Raw genomic sequence first — 14466 nt, forward strand, 5'->3', positions numbered from 1 at the left:
CTCCTGCCTCATCTAGAAGACAACATGTCTCTTCATTTTTTTCTATCCCTTAATGCTTTCCCTCTAGCCGAGGGAGAGAGAGGTGGGGAGAGAGAGAGAGAGAGAGAGAGACTGAGACCCTACTGGTTCTGTTTTTCAAGAGAATCCTGACTAATACAACAACTAACTGGCTGTGTAACTGCTCTGTGCCTCAGTTTCCTCATCTCTAAAATGGCAGAAGTGATAATCCTCTACTAAATGTTGGTTATTATTATTATTTTATCATCACAACACAAGGACTGCCGAGCATTACTAGGGGAGAAAAATAAACCGTACATGCATGTGCAGGAGGACACTTCAAATTCAAGGTCTCCAGCCTTGCTTGGCCCCCAGCAAGCAAGGCAACCTTTTCACACATCCCTGATCATCTCCCTCTCCTGCTCCCCTCAGCAGCCGATGTGCTTCAAACCCACATGACCAGCTCATCTTGGCCCCTAAATTAGCCCAGTCCCTTTGGATTAGACCCTACCTTCTATTTCAGAGAGAAAATTATGGCTTTCAGGCATGAACTTGTTAAAGCAATAATTAATAATTAATATTAAAATAATTTTGTTTCATCCACTCATGCTTTTGATCTGTGCCCTCTCTCTCCTTGGGGACATTCTCTCCATATTAACTTTTCTCTCTTTCTCTCTCTCCCTTTCCCACAGCTCCTTCTACTTTAAACAAAAATCATGCCTGGGGCCATTTTATTGTTAAAAGCTTCCCTCCATCCTGCCTTTTCCTAGTATCCCATTGTCCTTCCTCCTCCCCCGCCAGACTCCCTGGACAAATGGTCTGCCCCTAGCATTTCACATACTTATTACCACTCCCTCTACAGCCACACAGGAAAGGGAATGAGACACGCAGACTGCTGGGGGAAGAATGCTCCAGACGGAGGATGAACGTGTACAGGCTCTGAGGTGGGAGTATGCTGGGATTGGTCGAGGGACATCAAGGCCCCTGAGAAACAGTGTGAGCAATGGGGCAAGTGGTCAGTGGTGAAATCAGGGCAGAAGCTGTGGTCCAGGTGTGGTGGGGACTTGACTTTGAGTGAGGTGGGGAATCATCGAAGGCTTTTGAGCAGAGAAGTGATGTGCTCCGACTTCCATTTGAAAAGCTTCCTTACATAGAGAAGCAAGAGCAGAAAGAAGGATAGCCATCGGAAGGCGATTATCATCATCCAGGAAGAGAAGACGGGGCTCCACCAGAACGGAAGCACCCAGGGCAGCAGGAGATGCCGTCAAACTCTGGATATGTTTGGTGTTCTTTGGATTAAATACCCAGGAGTGCAACTGCTGGGTCATATGATAGTTCTATTCTTAATTTTTTGAGCTGTAGTGTATAAAGAAGTAGAAATATAATGTTGTACACATGAAACATATAATGTTATAAACCAATGTTACTTCAATATATATATTCATATATATATGAATAAAACAAACAAACAAAACCCTCTGGCTATGTCTTGAAGGCAGAGCCAAGAGAATCTGCTGGTGCTTCAGGTGTGAGCTATAAGACAAAATGGGGCATGACGGATACCCCCAAAGCTCGGTCCATTCACTCCTCCCTTGGCTGCCAGACCTCTTTCCTGGGTTGTCAGGGGCCTCACATCTACAAGGGCCTCGAATTTAAAATCGTAGCCTAGATTTATTCCTAAAATTGCAAAGGAAAGGACATATAATAAGATAATTATAGCAGGAAGATGGGAGAGAGAAGAAGGGATGCGGTGAAAAATGAGTTAAATTCCTGTCCATCTGCACTGGCAGTCAGTAGACAGGGTCTACGGTTGATAAACCAAGAAATAGCCATTTCTGCATGTTATTTAGAGATGAAGAGGTAGCCACTAGAAGAAATAATTAAGAAGATTTAAAATTGGCTGCCTCTGAGAAACAAGATTGAGAGTGGGAAGGAGTAGGGCAAGAATATCGTTTTTCATTAAAAGCTATTCTGCACTCTCTGTTTTCTTTGTTTCTTCCTTTCTTTTTTCATTTTAACATAATGTGCATGTATTATTTTCATCACAAAAATTTTAAGAGGCTCTTCTTCTGTACTAATAAATCTCTAACACAGGACTCGTTACATCCTCCTATGTTCAACTGGTGGTTACATTTCTTTATTTGTTTGGGTTTTAAAAAATTCCCTTTATCGGCCTTATAATGTTGATCTTGCTATAAATTTTTTAAAGGGCTTCAGCAAAACAGAAATGCTTTAGCCCCCAAATGACGCTGCCTGTAAACACCGTTTATAAGCTTTTGCTTCCCGTAACATACTTTGAATGAAATAGCTGAGTACTTCAGACCAAATGAGCCGTTTGCACGTTCGGGTTTTCTTTGACACGGAGCATAGCATATCTGTGTGTGTGGCATGTATAGCCGTCACATGGAGGCTGTGACAGAGAGCTACTTGGCATTGTTTGCTGTGTTAATCCACTTGTTAAATATTCATGCAAAACAAAACCGATCTTGCCTGGCTCCATGTTGCCCAAAGTTCAAAGTGTGGACTAAACGGCTTTTGCAATGGACCTAAAATCTCTCCTGTGTCCCTTCCTACAACTCCCATTTCCCCCATCGCGCCCTCCTCCTGCACCCCAGCTCACTCTAGATCCTCGCCGCTCTGGACAGCAAGCACTTTCCAGCCTCCAGGACTTTGCCTATGCAGCCTCCTCTGCCTGGTGATCTCTTCTTTCAAGGACTAAGTAAAAAGCAGTGTCTACTGCTAAGCCGAGTGACACTGTCCCCAGCCCAGGCTGGTTCCCTGAGCTTTTCTTCTGTGAAGCTTTAGACTGTTTGTTCCTGTCACCTGCCCTGCTCCCTGAAGGCTGCCTGATGAATGGGAACCTCAGAGCTCTCCTCTTCTGTGCTGCCCCAAAGGTAAGCACTTACTCATTCATTCATTCATTTTGCAAATCTTCACCTATGGTTTCACAGGCACTGTGCTAAGCATTAGAAATACCACGGTGAGCAAGATGCTTGAGGCAGTCTCATGGGAAACGTGGACCGCAAAACAAGAAAGGACAACAGTGTCATGGGTCCTTGAATAGAGGATGCACAATGTGCTGAGAGAGTGTATGAAGAAGATGACTAAACTGGGCAGTAGAGAGAGTTGAAAGGAAGTGACATTTTACTGGTACCTCAACTCTGTATAGGAGTTTGTGAGGCACAAAAGAAGTGTGTCCCAGCAGAGGGAACAAAGTGTGCAGGAGTCCAGGATGGCCGGGGAAGGGTGGGTGCGTGACTGGAGTGGCACAGGCATGAGGGCAGGGGACAGCAGAGGACAAAGAGGTAGGCAAAGCCAGCTCATTGAAGGCCTTGTAAATCTGCTTAGGGAATTTGGACTTGATTCTAAAGCAATAGGGAGCTATGGAAGGATTCTAAGCAGGGGAGTGATGTGATCAAAGTCGTGCTTTCTCATTATTACTATTTTAAGGGCTTTACTGTAAATACCAAACGAAAATAGGAAACAAAAAGAGACAACATATATGAAGAGTTTAAAGTTGTAAAATCGTATAAAATGTTTCCAGAGATATTTCCTGACCTGTATGCTTTTTCTGACATCCTTGTAGGTATTCATATTTAAATAATTTTCATTACGAAGTAACATGTAGATATAACGTCATGTACATATAAAAATACAATGTAGATATAATAGAATATAGATATAATAAACATGTAATGCAAATATAATAAATACAATGTAGATATAGTCACGGAAATTTTTATTAATTTAAAAAATTTATTACAACATTAATTATTGTTATTATAACAGAAAATACAGAAAAAAAGAATATAAAAGTCATCCCTATGCTTACTGACTAGAGATAACTAGTTTTTTCCTGTGCACAGACACATAAACTGCTATAAACATGGTATCACTCCACATATGACACATTTTACAACCTACTTTTTTCACTTAACAAACATCATCATCATTTTCTCTGTTATTCAGCATGTTATTCAAAACTTCATATTGAGAATGTTCATACTGAATTATATTTATTGTGTTTTTTTAATTACTCGAGTAATAATTCTTCATGCAGACACCCCAGAAAGTGTAACCAGGTAAACACTTTAGTCAACGCCCTTGCAATCTTTTATTTTCTATACATCTGTTTATTTCTAAGAAAAACTCATTTTTTTAGAAAGGGAAAGAAAAACACATTTTTCTTATAAATAAACACTGTACCTATCATTTTCTAGCCTGATTCTCATTTGGCAATATGTTGTGAACATTTTTCCACATTTGATAAATACTTCTATGTGGAGCTAGAAGCCCCTTTGGACATCTGACTGTACTCATTTCAATAAAATGAAATTTTTTTCATTTTATTGAGAGTGGGACTTACCAGACCTCTCTCATTCTTATTACTTACCTCAAGAGCTCTTACTGTTAAGTACTCTGTCTAATTCTTGGGCCTGAAATAAGTAGGGAAAAAATGCCCCTTTGTTTTAGTGTCTTAAGAACCTCAAAATAGTTACCTTTTCCCCTTGGTCCTGCCTAATGTTAAGGCTTTCTCTCCATCTCCCTGTGAAACCTTAATAATGCGCCTCCCAGGAATAACCTATTTCTTCCTCCACCCTACATCCACTTAGATTCCTGCATTTCTCAAGTCTTATTATACTGTACAGAAGTTAGTTTTCTCTCTTTCCTTAGTTATCACTATTAAAATTTTTTTATTAACACCCTACTATCCACACTACTAAGACTACTGTGCAGGCTGATGTAAAAGTAATCAAGTTATAGTCTCAGCACCCTACAGACACAAGGAGGATACAGAGAAGTGCAAACACGACATCACTGTCCATTCTGGAACACGTGACATCTGGCCTCTGACAGGGCTTGTGTGATAACACTCCACAACCCTGGGAGTTGCCATTCGCAGAGTCTACAACGTGAATGAGACCCTCTACAACTGAACAGTACACAACCTATACAACCGTACACGGCAGCTTCCACTGGACTCCATGTGGGGCTGAGAAAGTGATAGGCTGGAACTGTCAGCCCCGATGGCTACCTTTGGTGGTTTCCCTGGTGGTCATTCTCTGTTTGGGTCAATGGGTTGGACATGCATTATATTTCCCCACTTTGACCATAGAGTCCTTTAGGAGCCATGCTCTGAAAATAGCAGTCTCCTCCTAATAAGAAAAGAGAAGCAAAGACCCATAGTTTTGGGACCCAATACTTAATCTTCCCTCTTTTTGTGAGGGTCCCCAGTAGATGTAAATCACTGAGATAAAAGAATTTCTTCACTTCACAGTCTAGACCCAAGGTTGCAAGCAGGTGGGTTACAGCATTTATGTCCTGTGTGACCTGCAGGGGTATTGCGAATTTAGCTGCTAATTCCACATAAAAATCCAGATGTTCAGCCTCTTTTGAAAAAGCTGGACGACTGGGCAACACTGAGCCCATATTCTCACGTGACAGAAGTCAGCCAGGGTAAGTACCAGCAGCCCCCATAGATGGGGACCTGGTTTTCCAATTCTCCTCAGCCCCACCCCTGCCTATTGCCTCCCTGCCCTGGCTAGCCTCCTTCTGTCACCTGCCTGACCCCTTAGTCAGTCATATTCATTTCAATTTTAAAAATTCTTGGGACTTCCCTGGTGGCGCAGTGGTTAAGAATCCACCTGCCAGTGCAGGGGACACGGGTTCGAGCCCTGGTCCAGGAAGATCCCACATGCCGCAGAGCAACTAAGCCCGTGAGCCACAACTACTGAGCCCGTGCGCTCTAGAGCCCGTGAACCACAACTGCTGAAGCCCGCGTGCCTAGAGCCCGTGCTCCGCAACAAAGAGTAGCCCCCGCTTGCCGCAACTAGAGAAAGCCCAAGCGCAGTAACGAAGACCCAATGCAGCCAAAAGTAAAGTAATTAATAAATTTTTTTAAATAAATAAAAACTCTTTTCATCCAGATGACCTACTAATCATTTTACTGATTTGCAGAGTACATGCATTTATTGAATTTTCTAGTGATAACAAATCTTGGCTATAGAATAAATAATAAAAACCTGGAACAGATTCCAAGAGCTGTTTTTCTCATTGCACACAAACAACCAATTAGTCCTGAGGAAGCACCGTCCCCTCCCTCACTTCTCCCACAAAAGCCACGCAGCGATGAATACATTTTCAGAAATCATCTCTGATCTACCTTGAAATGAGCTCGGAGATCTCCCAGAGCCAGTGTAATTAGTTGTATCTCCAAGGTAGGGCTCCCCTCTGGGGCGGGGTGGGGGGGGGAATCAGACCATTTTAAATTAACCCTTTGTGACCTGAACAGACATCAATGAAAGAGGAAATGCAAATCATAAGAGAGCTCACAAAAGACTAGCAAATCCTCACTGCATTTTCCTCCAAAAAAGTAGCAGACATTTTTTTCCTCCAGAAAAGTAGCAGACATTTTAAAAAACACCCAGTGAAGGAGCAGTGAAGGCATGCTTGTTTCCTGTCTTGAGCCACGTAAACTGGTTTACCTTTTAGGAAAGGCTATTTAGAGGCGTGTTTCAAGAGGAATATTTTTTTGTGTTCATAATTCTCCATGTTTTGAGCACAGATTTCCAGCGCCTCCACTGACTGGTGCCTAAGAGAGGATACAGATGGGGTGCGATTGACGTGTCAGGAGCTTCAAGAAATTTCTGCCCAGTGCAGCATGGACAGGACCAGATGAAAAGATTTCGTTGAAGTCTGACATGGGAGTACCCTCCTTGGAGAGGTGCTCTGTTAGAGCAATGAAGAGGAGAACCTGGTAGAACCTCCCCACTGTGTCCCCTAAGTGAAAGGGGTGTGGGCTCCAGGAATCCATAGGTTGAGAGGCTGGGCTCCTGTTCCCTTCCTGGAGGCCTGGGGAGGCCCTGGAACAGCCTGCAGGACTGGCTTCCTTGGGCCATGACCAACCTGGTGGATGCAACTCCATAGATTTCACCAGTGGAGGTCATCCTCCCACACACTATGAAGGAAGGACAGATAAACAAGCCCAAATAAGTAACTAACTTTCCCCATCTATCCCCACACACACTGGGACAAACCACCCTACATAAGTAGCTGGTTTTCACACAGGAAAAACAAACACAAAAACCACCGTTCCCTTCAACAGCGGGCACACCCGCAGGTGAACAGTGGGATCACCTCTCAGGTCCTGGTGGATCTTTAATCTATCCCTCCTCCATCCCCCTCCCCCTCCCCCAGCCTGGAGATTCTCTGCTTCCAGAGTTACTTTTCCAAAAGGCAAATCTGATCCTGCCATTACCTCTTCCAGCTCCATCCTTCAAAGAAAACCTCCCAGGGCTCCCCTTGCCCTTAACTATGACCCAGCCCACTCTTCTGACCTCAGCTGGTACCACTCCCCAGTCCCCATGCCTCCAGCTCACACTCCAATCACAGAAGCAGTTTTCATTCAGATTCTTCAGAGTCCAGGCTTCCTCCCACGCAAAGCTTTGCACACGCTCCCTCTGCCTGGCCTGCGCTTCCAGCTGCGCCCACTCTGGTTTGCTTCATCCCCATTCATCCTTCACAGCACAGCTCAAACGCCACTTCCTCCAGGAAGCAGCCCCTGCTCCCCTCCCCATTCCCACTTACACACTCTCAGTTTGTGATTACCCTTCCCTTGCATTTATTAGTATGCTTGTTGGATTAACATATGACTACCATCCTATAGCCCTATAGGTTACAAACCCCATGAGAGCAAAGACTATGTCTGTTTTCCTCACCATTGCAACCCAGCACCCAGAACAGTGTAACTGAACCTATTTTCAAAGTGTGAATGAAGCGAAGACTAAGCTTGGAAGCAGCCTCCCTAGTTAAGGTAGGGATGGGAGGGTGTATTTAAAAACTCAAACTCTGAACTTCTTAGCCCAACCAACTCTCAACTGGTGATTGATAGAGTAAAACCTTCTACTTGCAGATAAATATTTGGTGAGATCATACATCGGTGAAAATAACCTCCGCTTTCCCTTACGTATTGTACAGCTGAGTCCTAGGTGTGCCAGACAGTCCCTGGGTTTTGTTTCTAGTGTCTGTGACAAAGCCCCCAGGGGAGGCTACCAGAGACTCTGCTTCTCCCATTACACACACACACACACACATACACACACACACACACACACACACACACACACACACACACGCTTCTGGATCCCTAAACTTGGCCATGACTGATAATCTTCCGGCTTTCCTTACTTTTTCTCTTGAAGTGTGGGCCTGTAGGTCCTTCTTTATAAAAATTTGGGCAAGTATGACAAGCAACACGAGGTGTATGCAAATCGTCTGCGGTTCAAAGGAAGGAGCCTCACTCCAGAGTCAGGGGAAATTTGTTTACAGCCAGACAAAAAAGAAGAAAAAGAAGGAAGAGGAAAAGGAGAAAGATGAGGGGGAGGAAGAAAGGGAGAAAAATGTTTCTAAAATACCTGATCTGTGATCTCAACAAGATCCCAAAAGTCTTTTTAATCTATAAAACGGGAACAAGTGGTCACAGTAAGATATTAATTTTTTATTAAGAAGGATTATCTAAAGATGAAAAACACAATAATTAAATTAAAAGGCACTCTGGAGGCGGCACATAGGAGATAAGGCCACGCGGAGGAAAGAATTGCAAAGTGGAAGATAATCTTGGAAAATCTTGCTTCCCTCCCCCACCAAACTCAGAGGAAATGGTAAATGATAAAAAAAATCATGAGAGGAAGCAAAACCAAAGAGTAGAAATCTCCAAAGGAGCAGCCACACTATTGAAAAACAGAAGAAAAATTTTGGATCTAAATAAAGTTAGTTTAAAAATGGAGACTGGACTTTTGTTTAGACAAATAAGATTCACACATAGAAATACTGAGGCAAACTTTTTTTTTAAATTCCTGTAAGTATCTGGGGGAAATATCAAGTTGGCTTCAGACTTTGCACTTTACGACACTAAATGGTAGCAAACAGTGGAACATCGTTTACAAGCAGTAAGAGTCTACATCCAGCCAAGTTGTCAGAAAGATTTTCTCAAACATGCAAAGACCCATCCTGAATAAAATACTTGAAGACTCATGCCAGAAAAATGAAATAGCAATCAGAGGTAAATGCTCAAGAATACGGGAACAGTGGCTAGTGATCATGTGTTTGTCTATTGAAGCCAGTTAAATAGAATCGAGATAATAACTCTAAAACATTGTTTTAGTATGGATACAAGGTTGATTGTACCCCAAAAGGTCTTTTATCATTAAAAAATGATGGGGCTAAATTCACACGGAAAGAATCCCAAAATGAAATTCTCATCTTCCACAGAAAGGAGCACCCCAAAATTGCAATTCTTATAGATATAAGAATTTCTTTTAGGACATATATTTATATATAAATATCTGAATCACTTGGCTGTACACGAGAAACTAACACAACATTGGAAATCAACTATACTTCAATTTTAAAAAAGAATTTCCTTTAAAATCTTTAAGGTAGCTACTAATAGAATTTAAATCAAAGTGTCTGCCTTCCCAGTTTTCACAAAAGATCCCAAAAATCCAAACTATTCGTAGAGGAAAAAATAAAATTAAAAAGAAAGGAAACAAAAACCAGATGACAAAAACCAAGCAGGATCACCAGTCAGAAAGTGGCTGTTACAATATCACAGAATCTTCTGAGGACGTCACTAGGGTGGTAGCAGCAGGGATGCAGCCAGGGCCATGTCTGAGGACTTTTTAAGAAATAGCACCTGATGACCTAATGGCCAGTTGGACATGAGTGTGGGGACTAAAAGAGGGGAGAAATGGAAGATCCCAGGTCGATAGTCTGGGTGACCAGAAGGATGCTGGTGCCACTAACTGAAAAAGAAGACTCAGAAAAAGTATCAGTCCGGCTTTGGGCATATTAATCTGATGTGTTTGAGACATCTGAGTGGATCTATGAATAAGTAGGCTGTTTAGACATACGGCCTGGGCAACAGAATTTTCACGGCAGTTACAGGATAGACTCCGCCCTGCAGGTTTTCTGCAATTACTACACCTAGAGGGACTTTTTAAGCTCAAGACTTTATGAAGACCATAAAAAGATTTATTTAGAATTATATAGCCCCCACCAAGGAATGGGAACTATATACATTTCACTGCAAATGGAGGAATAACTAGAATCAACAAAGCATGAATGATTTACCCCTGCAGTTCTGATTTTAGTTTCTATAAAGGAAATAGTAAGGGCAACAATGGCATCCTCAGTCTCAGGCTTATTTCAGTTGTGACTCTACCACCTATCAGCCATTGTGCTTCGGTTTCCTCATTGATACGATGGGGACAACATTATACTTGTGTCACTGGGTCGTTATGAGGCTCACAGGGCTCATACGTTAAAGGCTTATATGGTTCCTGGCTCTCAATATTACCTGTTGTTGTTATAACTGAGGTCCAATCTAAATTCTGTTTGCTACATGGTCCAGGTTTCCTGCATCCTCAACTTTGCTGTTTAAGGTGGGCGCCACTTTTGTTTTTAATTCAGGCTTTATTGCTATTTGTAACATTTTTGTTTCTTGTCCATGCACTTGCTTAAAGGTTTGATGAAGGACCAAGCTTATTAATGGTATTGTAATGAAGTGTTACCTCCCTCCCAAAGGATCCCAGAAAGTTTCAACAAAATACTTAACGTACTTGACTTAAAAACGTGTTGATCAAAATATCTAATTACAGCCTCTTGCAAGAGCACTAGAAACACAACTAACTGCTGAACAACCGTTGACAGGAAGACACTGGAACTCATCAAAAAAGATACCCCACATCCAAAGACAAAGGAGAAGCCACAATGAGATGGTAGGAGGGGCGCAATCACAATAAAATCAAATTCCATAACTGCTACCCAGCAGTTTGTCACCCACCCGGGTGACTCACAAACTGGAGAACACTTATACCACAGAAGTCCACCCACTGGAGTGAAGGTTCTGAGCCCCATGGCAGGCTTCCCAACCTGGGGGTCCGGCAACGGGAGGTGGAATTCCTAGAGAATCAGACTTTCAAGGCTAGTGAGATTTGATTGCAGGACTTTGACAAGACAGGGGGAAAGAGAGACTCCACTCTTGGAGGGCACACACAAAGTAGTGTGTGCATCGGGACCCAGGGGAAGGAGCAGTAACCCCATAGGAGACTGAACCAGACCTACCTGCTAGTGTTGGAGGGTCTCCTGCAAAGGTGAGGGGTGGCTGTGTCTCACCATGAGGACAGGACACTGGCAGCAGAAGTTCTGGGAAGTACTCCTTGGCGTGAGCCCTCCCAGAGACTGCCATTCGCCCCAAAGAAGAGCCAGGATAGGCTCCAGTGTTGGGTCACCTCAGGCCAAACAACCAACAGGGAGGGAATCCAGCCCCACCCATCAGCAGACAAGCGGATTAAAGTTTAACTGAGCTCTGCCCACCAGAGCAACAGCCAGCTCTACCCACCACCAGCCCCTCCCATCAGGAAACTTGTACAAACCTCTTAGATAGCCTCATCCACCAGAGGGCAGACAGCAGAAGCAAGAAGAACTGCAATCCTGCAGCCTGTGGAACAAAAACCACATTCACAGAAAGATAGACAAGATGAAAAGGCAGAGGGCTATGTACCAGATGAAGGAACAAGATAAAACCCCAGAAAAACAACTAAATGAAGTGGAGATAGGCAACCTTCCAGAAAAAAAATTCAGAATAATGATAGTGAAGATGATTCAGAACCTTGGAAAAAGAATGGAGGCGAAGATCGAGACGATGCAAGAAATGTTTAACAAAGACCTAGAAGAATTAAAGAACAAACAAACAGAGATGAACAATACAATAAATGAAAAGAAATATACACTAGAAGGAATCAATAGCAGAATAACTGAGGCAGAAGAACAGATAAGTGGCCTGGAAGACAGAATGGTGGAATTCACTGCCATAGAACACAATAAAGAAAAAAGAATGAAAAGAAATGAAGACAGCCTAAGAGACCTCTGGGACAACATTAAATGCAGCAACACTCGCATTATAGGGGTCCCAGAAGGAGAAGAGAGAGAGAAAGGACCTGAGAAAATATTTGAAGAGATTATAGTTGAAAACTTCCCTAACATGGGAAAGGAAATAGCCACCCAAGTCCAGGAAGTGCAGAGAGTCCCATACAGGATAAACCCAAGCAGAAACATGCCGAGACACATAGTAATCAAATTGGCAAAAATTAAAGACAAAGAAAAATTATTGAAAGCAACAAGGGAAAAACGACGAATAACATACAAGGGAACTCCCATAAGGTTAACAGCTGATTTCTCGGCAGAAACTCTACAAGCCAGAAGGGTGTGGCATGACATATTTAAAGTGATGAAAGGGAAGAACCTACAACCAAGATTACTCTAGCCCGCAAGGATCTCATTCAGATGTGATGGAGAAATCAAAAGCTTTACAGACAAGCAAAAGCTAAAAGAATTCAGCACCACCAAACCAGCTCTACAACAAATGCTAAAGGAACTTCTCTAAGTGGGAAGCACAAGAGAAAAAAAGGACATACAAAAACAAACCCAAAACAATCAAGAAAATGGTAATAGGAACATACATGTCAATAATTACCTTAAATGTGAGTGGATTAAAGGCTCCAACCAAAAGACACAGGCTTGCTGAATGGATACAAGAACAAGACCCATATATATGCTGTCTACAAGAGACCCACTTCAGACCTAGAGACACATACAGACTGAAAGTGAGGGGATGGAAAAAGATATTCCATGCAAATGCAAATCAAAAGAAAGCTGGAGTAGCAATACTTGTGTCAGGTAAAATAGACTTTAAAATAAAACCTGTTACAAGAGATAAGGAGGGACACCACATAATGATCAAGGGATCAATCCAAGAAGAAGATATAACAATTATAAATGTTTATGCACCCAACATAGGAGCACCTCAATACATAAGGCAACTGCTAACAGCTATAAAAGAGGAAATCGACAGTAACACAATAATAGTGGGGGACTTTAACACCTCACTTACACCAATGGACAGATCATCCAAACAGAAAATTAATAAGGAAACACAAGTTTTAATTACACAATAGACCAGATAGATTTGATTGATATTTATAGGACATTCCATCCCAAAACAGCAGATTACACTTTCTTCTCAAGTGCACACGGAACATTCTCCAGGATAGATCACATCTTGGGTCACAAATCAAGCCTCAGTAAATTTAAGAACATTGAAATCATATCAAGCATCTTTTCTGACCACAATGCTATGAGATTGGAAATCAGTTACCGGAAAAAAACGTAAAAAACACAAACACATGGAGGCTAAACAATACATTACTAAATAACCAAGAGATCACTGAAGAAATCAAAGAGAAATCAGAAAATACCTAGAGACAAATGACAATGAAAACACGATGATCCAGAACCTAGGGTTGATCCATCATCAACCTAGATGATCCAAAACAAAAGCAGTTCTAAGGGGGAAGTTTATAGCAATACAATCCTACCTCAAGAAACAACGAACGTCTCAAATAAACAGTCTAACCTTAGACGTAAAGGATCTAGAGAAAGAAGAAAAAACAAAACCCAAAGTTAGTGGAAGGAAAGAAATCATAAAGATCAGAGCAGAAATAAATGAAATAGAAACAAAGAAAACAATTGCAAAGATCAATAAAACTAAAAGATGATTCTTTGAGAAGATAAACAAAATTGATAAACCATTAGCCAGACTCATAAGAAAAAGAGGAAGAAGACTCAAATCAATAAAATTAGAAATGAAAAAGGAGAAGTTACAACAGACACCACAGAAATACAAAGCATCCTAAGAGACTACCACAAGCAACTCTATGCCAATAAAATGGACAGCCTGGAGGAAATGGACAAATCCTTAGAAAGGTATAACCTTCCAAGACTGAACAAGGAAGAAACAGAAAATATGAACAGACAAATCACAAGTAATGAAATTGAAACTGTGATTAAAAATCTTCCAACAAACAGAAGTCCAAGACCAGATGGCTTCACAGGTGAATTCTATCAAACATTTAGAGAAGAGCTAACACCCATACCTCTCACACTCTTCCAAAAAATTGCAGAGGAAGGAACACTCCCAAACTCATTCTATGAGGCCACCATCACCCTGATACCGAAACCAGACAAAGATACTAGAAAAAAAGAAAATTACAGACCAATAACACTAATGAATATAGATGCAAAAATCCTCAACAAAATACTAGCAAACAGAATCCAAAAGCACATTAAAAGGATCATACACCATGATCAAGTGGGATTTATCCCAGGGATGCAAGGATTCTTCAATATACACAAATCAATCAATGTGATATACCATATTAACAAACTGAAGAAGAAAAACCATATGATCATCTCAATAGAGGCAGAAAAAGCTTTTGACAAAATTCAACACCCATTTATGATAAAAACTCTCCAGAAAGTGGGCATAGAGGGAAACTACCTCAACATAATAAAGGCCATATATGACAAACCCACAGCAAACATCATTCTCAATGGTGAAAAACTGAAAGC

Source organism: Tursiops truncatus, chromosome 15 (genome assembly GCF_011762595.2).
Source record: "Tursiops truncatus isolate mTurTru1 chromosome 15, mTurTru1.mat.Y, whole genome shotgun sequence".
NCBI classification, from domain to species: Eukaryota; Metazoa; Chordata; class Mammalia; order Artiodactyla; family Delphinidae; genus Tursiops; species Tursiops truncatus.